Raw genomic sequence first — 9,164 nt, 5'->3', positions numbered from 1 at the left:
AGGAAAGATTTCGACGTTCTGTTCTGGATGTGGGAGAATATTGCATCCTCTCCACGTGCTCCATAAAATTCTACTTTCCCTGCATAACAGCCCCATCTTGTGGTTATCTGTAATCTTTCCATCCAATACACGTTGCATTTTCACAGTTGCGGGCATAAGTGGGAGCCTCCCTCTTACTTTTCCCTGTAGTCTGGATGAAATGAAGGAGGAAAGAAGAACGAGCATACATCAGTTCAGTTTTCAGGTCCACAGACCGGAAGGGAGACTACCTAGGCGGTGTTCAGTAAATACTGGGTGAGTTAATGTTGAGGGAAGCGGGGTGGGGGGTGTGTGCTTAAAGCTGAGAGAAAGTGCAATAAGGTCCCCCCAGAGCAACATCAGCTCCCTCATTATCTTGCTAAATCATTTGACCTTGCACCTACCTGCTTCAGAAGCCCTAGGAGGCTGTTTTATCCATCCCTGTANCAGCACAGAGCCCGACGCGGGGCTCGAACCCACGAACCGCGAGATCATGACCTTACCGCTTAACACCCAGCTCTGCAATGCTAGGCACCTGCTCTAGGGAGGACTCTGGTTTCAAGTGGCAGAAACCAGCTGGAAGGTAAGGGCTCAGGTAACCAAACAGCCAGAGGAACACAAAAAGTGGTTAGCTACAGAGATCTGAAACAGGGATCTGAATGCCAGCGGGCCTCTTTTTCCATCTTGTGTCTCTGAATCTCTCTGCTTGTTGTCCCATTTTATACTCTGCTTCTCAACTGGCTCTTTGCAGCTTCCAGGCTCTCACACCTTCACAGCTCTCTAACTGGAGTGAGGAAGCTCTCTTTTCCTACCCAGGTTTTGGAAAAAGCCAGAGAAGAAGTCCGACTGGCCTATTTTGGGCCACATGACCACACTTTTGGCCAACTGCAATGGCTGAGGGAGTGAGTCACATTGATTGGCTAAGCTTGGGTAAGTTGGCCACCACCCAGCCAATCACTATGGAAAAGCATCCTGTGAAATGATAGAACACCGTTCTGGAGGAGGGAGGGAAGTAGTTTCTCTAAAAAAGGAGGGAAATAACTCAATACACATACTTGAAACAGATTCCCTCCTTTCTTGTCCTGTCCATGTCTATCACGTCACCCAGTAATATTTCCTTGATGAGTGACAAATTTTCTAGATGAGTAGAAGATCCCAGAGTAGGCGTAGGTGGTCCTGGGGTGGGGTAAGAGGTAGGTTGAGCTATTTTCTGGAGACACCAGAGGTTTCCTTCCCTTATTAAAATCTTGCAGCATCTGGGTGCCTGGGTGGCTGAGTTGGTTGAGCGTCTGACTTCGGCTCAGGTAATGATCTCAGGTTCAGATCATGATTTCAGGTTCATGGGTTCAAGCTCCGTGTCTGGCTCTGTGCTGACAGCTCGGAGCCTGGAGCCTGCTTCGGATTCTGTGTCTCCCTCTCTCTCTGACCCTCCCCTGTTCACGTTCTCTCTCAGAAATAAATAAAACATTTAAAAAATTTTCTTAAATAATAAAGTAAAATCTTGCAGTCCTTTCCATATCCCTGGCTGTGGTCATGTATGTTCTTCTTTCTTTGTCAGAGTTCAAACCAAGAATCCTGGTGTTTGTTTGGTTGGTTTTTACTTTACTCAGTGAATGCCTTCCTCATCCTTTGTGTACTTTCTCCTTACTTCTGGCTTCGGGGTTGCCTTCACTTTCCGGAGCACCCCTTGTTTTCCTTGTCACATAGGGAGAATAATTAAAAATAGCAAACATGAGGAAGTTTCAAAGGTTCCATAATGGTCCCAAGCTGTTTACCCTTTTAAGATATTTGAAAGGTGCACAGTCAAAAAGAACTTTTGTCCCCACGACAATGCTGTGATTTTATTTAAATACTGAAGCAAGTTAGGTTGTTGAATTAATTTAAATTCATTTTTGCTTTTCCTGTAACATTTTGTTTTGAGCATTTTCTTTCCTTTGGATCTTTATAATATTTTATTGTATTTTTTCCATAACTGTAACTATTACCTTGTTCTTGGAATTTTAGTTATTTGCAATTTTTATTTTTACAAATAACACTGTGATGAATTCCCTTGTGATCTTTCATGATATGTTAATTTTCCTGAAAAGATTTCTGAAAATGGAATTATTAAAGTATATGAATAGTTTTATTGAAAATGTATTTCATTTATTAGCATTTTTGAAAAATGCTAAAAAACACATACAAGAAAATAAATATTATTCTTAATAAGCTCACTATTTGAGATAGCAACAAGTATAGTTTTATTGGATATATATTTTTTCATGCATATACTTTAAACAAGAGTAATTACAAAGATACTTTAATAATATTTATTCACTTAACAATTCACATTTTTTATATTATTAACAATTTTAATAGCTCATTGTTATTCTATTATATGGATGGACACTGTAATTAATCAAAATGCCCCATTGTTGAACATTTATACTGTTTCCAGTTTATGCTATTTTAACTGGTTCTTCTACATAGGCTTGGCGAATATATCTGATGGAGGCATGAAGTGTCTGCATTTAGCGATATGTTCTAGCTTTTAAATATTTAGACATATGGTACCTGGGTCTTCTGTTGCAGCCTTGCCCAGGCCCCACAGATGTTAGGGGTGGGTCTGGCTGAGAAGGGTCAGATATTTAGTTTAGATGTGGAGAAGATTAATAAGGGGAGATAGTAGGGCACCATTTTTGACTCTCTCTCTCTCTCTCTCTCTTTCTCTTTTTTAACTGAATGAAAACAGAACCATAACCATGGGTTGGATGCCAGCAGGCAGCTCATTTGGGATAGGTGATGGGTGAGGTAGAGATGAGATTATGGATACAGAGCCCCTGGATGGCGAGAAGCACTCAATAATATTAGTTCTTTTTCCTGAGAAGGGGAGGGTGCCCATGTGTGAACCTTCTAGATATCTTTACGTTTCTGGACAAAAACACCTTTATACACAGCAGTAAACCTAAAGAAGGAACAGCAAACCAGCATATGAATGTGAAGGAAGGTTTTGTGCCGCTTGTTTGTATGAAAGATAAGCCCATGGGTTTTGCTGTATATTGTTTACATAGGAAAAATCACAGGCAGAGGCTTCTGGAGAGAGGGTCTTCTGCAGCCACTGGCTGCGTCTAACTGTTGCTAGTACTGCCTCTCGCTCTGACAGCAGACAGCCGGCAGGGTCCCTGATGGGGAGGGACTGAGTTGTTTAGGAATGAACTGCCCACCTACTGTTAAGTAATGTTCTGTCTCTAATACAGTCTTTCCACTTAGGAAAATGTGCTGTGCACTTGGCTGCAGCCTTTACCACGCATCTGCTTCACAAGCCTGGAACGGCGGCTCTGAGGCCCAACTCTGAACCGGCAAGTGGTCTCTGGAGACGTTGCCATCATCAGGAGCTGGGCTGCCGGTGGGATGGGTGAGCGTAGCAGCTAGTCTTCTGGCGGAGTGATTAGGAAAGTGAAGCAGGGGAGCCCATCAAGCGATGATTGCCTGTCCTAGAACAACCCCACTTGCCCTACTCCCTCGAGCACAGCAAGCGGCAACGGGCTCTGGAGAGCTGCCTTGCTGCAGCATGAAGCCGGAAGGTAGGAACGTTTCGTGATGGGCTCCCAGTCTCCAAGCTAAAGCCTCGGTTTCCTTAACAGTGTTCCGATTGCACTCCATCTCTTAGTAAGAAGTATAGTTAATCTGGACTCCCCCACCCCCCACTTAATGTCAGGGAAAAAAATGTGTTTCTGATAATAAATGTTCCCTTGGCTGCACAGCTCAATTTCATCAGGACTGTGGTTAGCAAATTGCTGCTGCACAGCATAAAACTAAGCAATGAAACATAAGACATGTGCCTTGTATAATCTGCTCCGGATGCATGCAGATATTCTCTAATACCAAAAACACAAAAGCAGCACCCCAAAAGAATCGTACCGAATCCCACCACATCTCCCATTCGCAAACACCCAAACCACTGAATTTCCTGGGGGGAAATTTGGTTGTGGACTGTTGGGCCACAGATTCTTTGGAAAATAATGCTTATATTCCAAAAGGATCCTTGGGCTCTATGGGGATACCGTGGTTCATAATGCCCAGCCAAGTTGATCTGTAAGAGGCAGAAAAAGGGCCAGGAAACCTTATGAATAATAAACGTATCTGCATCCCTATCCTGTAAGGAGTCTTCTTAGCATCATTTAATTTATCTTGGTTATGGTCATTTTAAAAAAATGAACAAAAATCTTTTAGACGGCAGATCTTGTTTTTTTGTTAATGTTAGTTGAGAAAAGATTTTGTATCAGTCCTTTCCATGAAGACCTTGTTTGAGAGTTTTGGTATTTATTGAGTAGCTTGTAGGGATCAAGTTCTCTCTTAAAGGTTCATCTTGTGCAGAAGTTGATGGGCAATTTATGTTAGCAAAAAACAATTCTCCTGAACCAGATGGTGCTGTGAGTTTTACTTCATTGGTATGTTTCTGCCATTTTGTTTCTAAAAACTATGATAAATGCTGTAGGTCTAGGTCTGGATGACCCAAGCCTACCCCCTATTCCTGTGGAATTTGAACTGGAGATTAGTTCAGGCAACTCTGATGATTGCTAGCCCTCATCTCTAACCTTGGAGGGAGGCCAAGAATTTCTCCATTAAGTGTTGAGAGGGACCCTTTCCCTCCTCACCTCACAAGCTGAATCAGGTGGGTGATGGTTCAGGCATAAGTCCAATCTGCTTCAATTTTTCCCTCTGCACAAAGAAGACAGCCACAGAAGAATGAGTGACTAGACTTAGTAACTGCTCATTACGGGGCCATTCATTATACTTTTTAGTATGCAGTATGTTAATAAGCCAAGATATTACGGCAGAGGGTCCATAACTAATCTACCATAATAAATAAGAGTAATGGCAATGGTACCAGTATATTCTATGGATATAATGTGCTGCTGGCAAAGTGTGACATTTTAAGTAAACTTTATTCTTGAGGTATTTAAAAAAACATAAAGGCAGTAATGAAATATAGAGCACAACATTAGTTGACACAGCAATTCCTGCCTCCCAAGACCCCGCTAAATAACCAGAGTTTAAATCTTCATCTTGAAATACAAAGCTTGTCTATGATTTTAGGTGAGTTGTAAAACTTTTATGGAGTGTGCCCTAACTTTTTTTAAAAATTATTCTCCACTTTTATAGTAAAGGTGACCCAGAAGTACTTTGAGAATAATAGAACAACATATTTAAGCTATTAAATTCACCTCTCTTGGCAATACATAAGCCTTTGTGGTGCTTATGTCTCTCCTGGAAGGAGGTGAGAACAGGAAAGAGTCTCAAATTCACAGTTTACCTAAAACACACTGATTTTAACTCCAGAAGTCACAGAGTTTTACTTCAAAAGGGAAAACTGAAAACTTCTGCCACCAAGTTGAAATGAGAATTCAAAAGCTAACACCACGTACTACAGAGACGTAGAGAAAGGCAAATATTTGTATACCTGTGTGTTGAAATTGCGAAAAGTTCATACCCCCAACACCTGGTTTAGGGTTGTTGTTTTCGGACTTTTAAAAGCTGATTTAGGCCTGTGGGATGAGTTCATTCCCATTTAGGGAGAACTAAGTTTAAGTCCAAAAACTAATTAAGATTCTCAAATGCTTTTTATTTTCTGGCAGTTATATCACTGAGTTGCAATTCCATGATTACATCAAGCTCCTGTCCATTGCTCTGTCAAGATCAAAGCATTCATTTTCTACCTTCTTTGCTTTTTTTTCTTTTTAAGCTTACATTCTTTGAAAATAGTTGCTGTCTATTAAAATATATACATATATATGTATATTATGTATGTGTATGTTTATATACATACACACAGAATGGTCTTCAGACTAACAGAATATGTGCAGCCCCATATGGATATAGCAATGGTGTACAAAAAATGAGAAAACAATGATTCATTTATTTATTTCTCCTCTTTTTCACTGAAGTCACGTATAGTAACTGGATTGTGTCATAACCAATAAAAAGCATCTAGTAAACAGTTTCTTTTCTGTGGTGCCAAATTAAGCATTATTCAAAAGACACTAGTTTTCGTCACTGAAAGTCTGCTTTCTGCAAACTCCATAAAATATCTACTTCCAACAATATTTGCAAGAATGCAATTATTTACAGAATTCAGAGGTGTTGTTAAGACCATTTGGATTGCAGGCCACCCAGGCTCAGTCAGTTAAGCCTCCAACTTCGGCTCAGGTCATGATCTTACGACTCTTGGGTTCAAGCCCTGCGTCGGGCTCTGTGCTGACAGTTCAGACCCTGCAGCCTGCTTTGGATTTTGTGTGTGTGTGTCTCTCTCTCTGCCCTTCCCCCACTCACACATTGTCTCTCTCTCTCTCTTTCAAAAATAAACAAACATTAAAATAAAAAAAAAAACATTTGGATTGCATGAATACTGTCTGTGTCAATTTTTAGAGAAGGCAGGGAACGTGGCACTGTGTCTTTTTTTTTTTCTCACTAGGAAACCAATAATGTGTCAGCATTAACTGCTTTTTTTTTTCTTTAAATCAGTACACAGTTGTACCTCTCCTTTCTTTTGTCTCTACTTGTAGCCTCAGTTTCTTTCTAAGGGAAGAAGCCAAGGAGAGACTGAGCTGACTGAGCTGAGAAAAGCAGGCGGCAAGGCTAGAAGGCTTGGGTATGGGTGTTGCCCATGTGTCTTTAGGGGAAGCGTGCTGCTAGCAGGTGGGCAGTGTGGACAGATGTCCTTTATTTCAGGTAATGTTAGGTGAACAGTAAGTCTGTAGTGGGGGAAGCTTTAGTGGGAGGGAAAAAGGAAATCCTTTCCCTTTTGTCAATAGACTCTTCCATTCCTATGGTACTTGCCAGAGATGTAAGAGGTAGCAAGATCAGAGGAGTGGCAATAAGGTAGAGGCCAGCAGGATGGGGCTTACAGGGAGGGAGGCATGAGGGAAGAGCGGAAGAGCTAGACAGACACCAGGGGCCTGAGCCAGGGCTCCGGGTGGGCGGGGTTTGGGAGTGGGGGCGGGCTNCAGGCGGGGCTGGAGCCTGGCTGGGGCTCAGGAGGTGGGGAGGGCAAAGGCTCCCCTGAGTGATGGGGAGGGGAAGGCACAGAGGCCTCCTTCAGAGGCTACACTCCTCAGGCATTGCCCCACGGTTCACAGTATGCTTTGGTGTCTTCTGTTACAATCTGAAAACAGTCAAACCATAATTTTGCTTTAAAAATTTTTTGTTTCTGTTTTTTGTTTTTGAGAGAGAGTATGCACGCTCAAGCAGGAGAAAGGGTGGAGGGAGAGAGAGCCAGAATCCTAAGCAGGTTCCTGCTTAGCAGAGCCCACGACCCTGGGATCCTGACCTGAGCCCAAATCAAGAGTTGGATACTCAACCCACTGAACCACCCAGGCGCCCCTGCTGTAAAAAATTATTAAACAGGCTCTTCAACAAGGGCCTGTGTGGATTCTTTCCCAATAATTTTTATAACCTGTAAAGTGGAATGAAATCAAATCCTCTAGGGGCTCCTGGGTGGCTCAGTCAGTTGGGCCCCCAACTTATGATTTGGGCTCTGATCTCACAGTCCATCCCAGCCTCGGGCTGTGCACCTACAACGTGGAGCCTGCTTGGGATTTCTCTCTCCTCTCTCTCTCTCTCTGCCTCTTCCTGGCTTGCTCTCTCTCTCTTTCTCTGTCTTTCTCTCAAAAAATAAACATTAAAACAATCTTCTAAAACACACCACACACACACACACACGCGCACACACACACACACAAGTTCTGTCTTCAAACAAAATACATACCTCATTTTACAGCTATCCCTACATATTTCAATTTATGTGTATACCAGTATAATTATTTTGAAAATCATTTCAAAGGGCTACATTTTGGTGTGATGGATCTGTATCTGGAAGGTGGTTACACAAATCTATATGTACGTTAAAATTCATAGAACTATATGCCAAAAGAAAAACAGTCAATTTTACTGTGCTATAATTTTAAAAGTAAAATGAAATACAACATTTTACTGCCACAAGGAAAGCCCACTTCCCTTGTAGGACCCAAGGTCTCTGTCTGCCTGTCTTTCTGTAATTAGCATAAAGGCTATGGTGGCTGTTGAGAAAAGACTAGATTTACTTGAAAGGTCCAGACTTGCTCTATCTATTAAAACATTAATGCCTCCAATTAAAGCACACTTAAACACTTGCTATAGAGTTCCCAAAAAGTCACTTTCCCTGAGAAGTGGGTATTTTATTCCCCCCCGCAGGTGTTCACATAGACTAAAAGTCAGGCAGTGTGTGCTCTTCTTCTGACTTTGCACCTCACTTCTCTTGAACTTCACTGGTCCTCCTCTGCAACGCGGGCTGGATTCCTTTCCTTTCCTCAGAAAGGTTGGGATGAGGAGGGGAGTCCAGGGAGAGAGCTGCGTAAACAGCACCGCACAACACAAGTATGGGCATTATTAGGACCAGCTCCATGTACTCTCACATCCAAAGACCAGACATTTGGGTCGAGGTAGCACCTCTGCTCCTTTGCCAAAAAGGAGAAATGGGAAAGGAGTTGGTTTGCTCTGTTCTCCAGGATACGCTAAGTGTTGACACTCCCAAGCATGTGCTAACCAGCACCCACCCATGCCCTGATATTCCAGGAAGAAGAGAGGATGCAGCAGGGAATCATGTCCAGAGAGCCAGAGAATCCCATTGGGGAAGCTATGAAAAAGATTGCAGGCACAGGGCTGAAGTTCAGACGGCATGCACCTGAAGCGCCTGTTTACAATTGGCATCCATTCTGATAGGTCAGTGGCTGTGCTCCAGCAATGTTCACTGATGTTGAACATAACCCCTGTGGGCAGAGACCATTGAGGCAGCATAAACAGGTGGGTCAGCTTAGTGTTAGAATTTTAAGGCTCTCTTAGTTCGATTTTTTCCCTACTTTCGGGAGAGAGACGAATACAGGGAAGTATTGCATGACGCTGGGAAAAGCATCAGTGCAGTGGAAAATGGGTGCATGGCTTCAGGGCAAGTAAAGGCTGATGACAAATATGGCCAATTATGGGTAAAAGGGACAGCTGGTGCTGGCCAGAGGCTTGCTTAACCTGTGTCAGGCCATTGGGCTCTTTGGCAGGCTGGTGAAACTTCTAGATCCCTTCTCAGGATGGTGTTTTCAAATGAAATAAAATACATAAGATTAGAAATAAAGGGA

Source organism: Crocuta crocuta, unplaced genomic scaffold (genome assembly GCF_008692635.1).
Source record: "Crocuta crocuta isolate KB4526 unplaced genomic scaffold, BGI_CrCroc_1.0 scaffold153, whole genome shotgun sequence".
Taxonomy (NCBI): domain Eukaryota; kingdom Metazoa; phylum Chordata; class Mammalia; order Carnivora; family Hyaenidae; genus Crocuta; species Crocuta crocuta.
The sequence above is the reverse complement of the archived record's forward strand: the minus strand, read 5'-3'. Positions refer to the sequence as shown.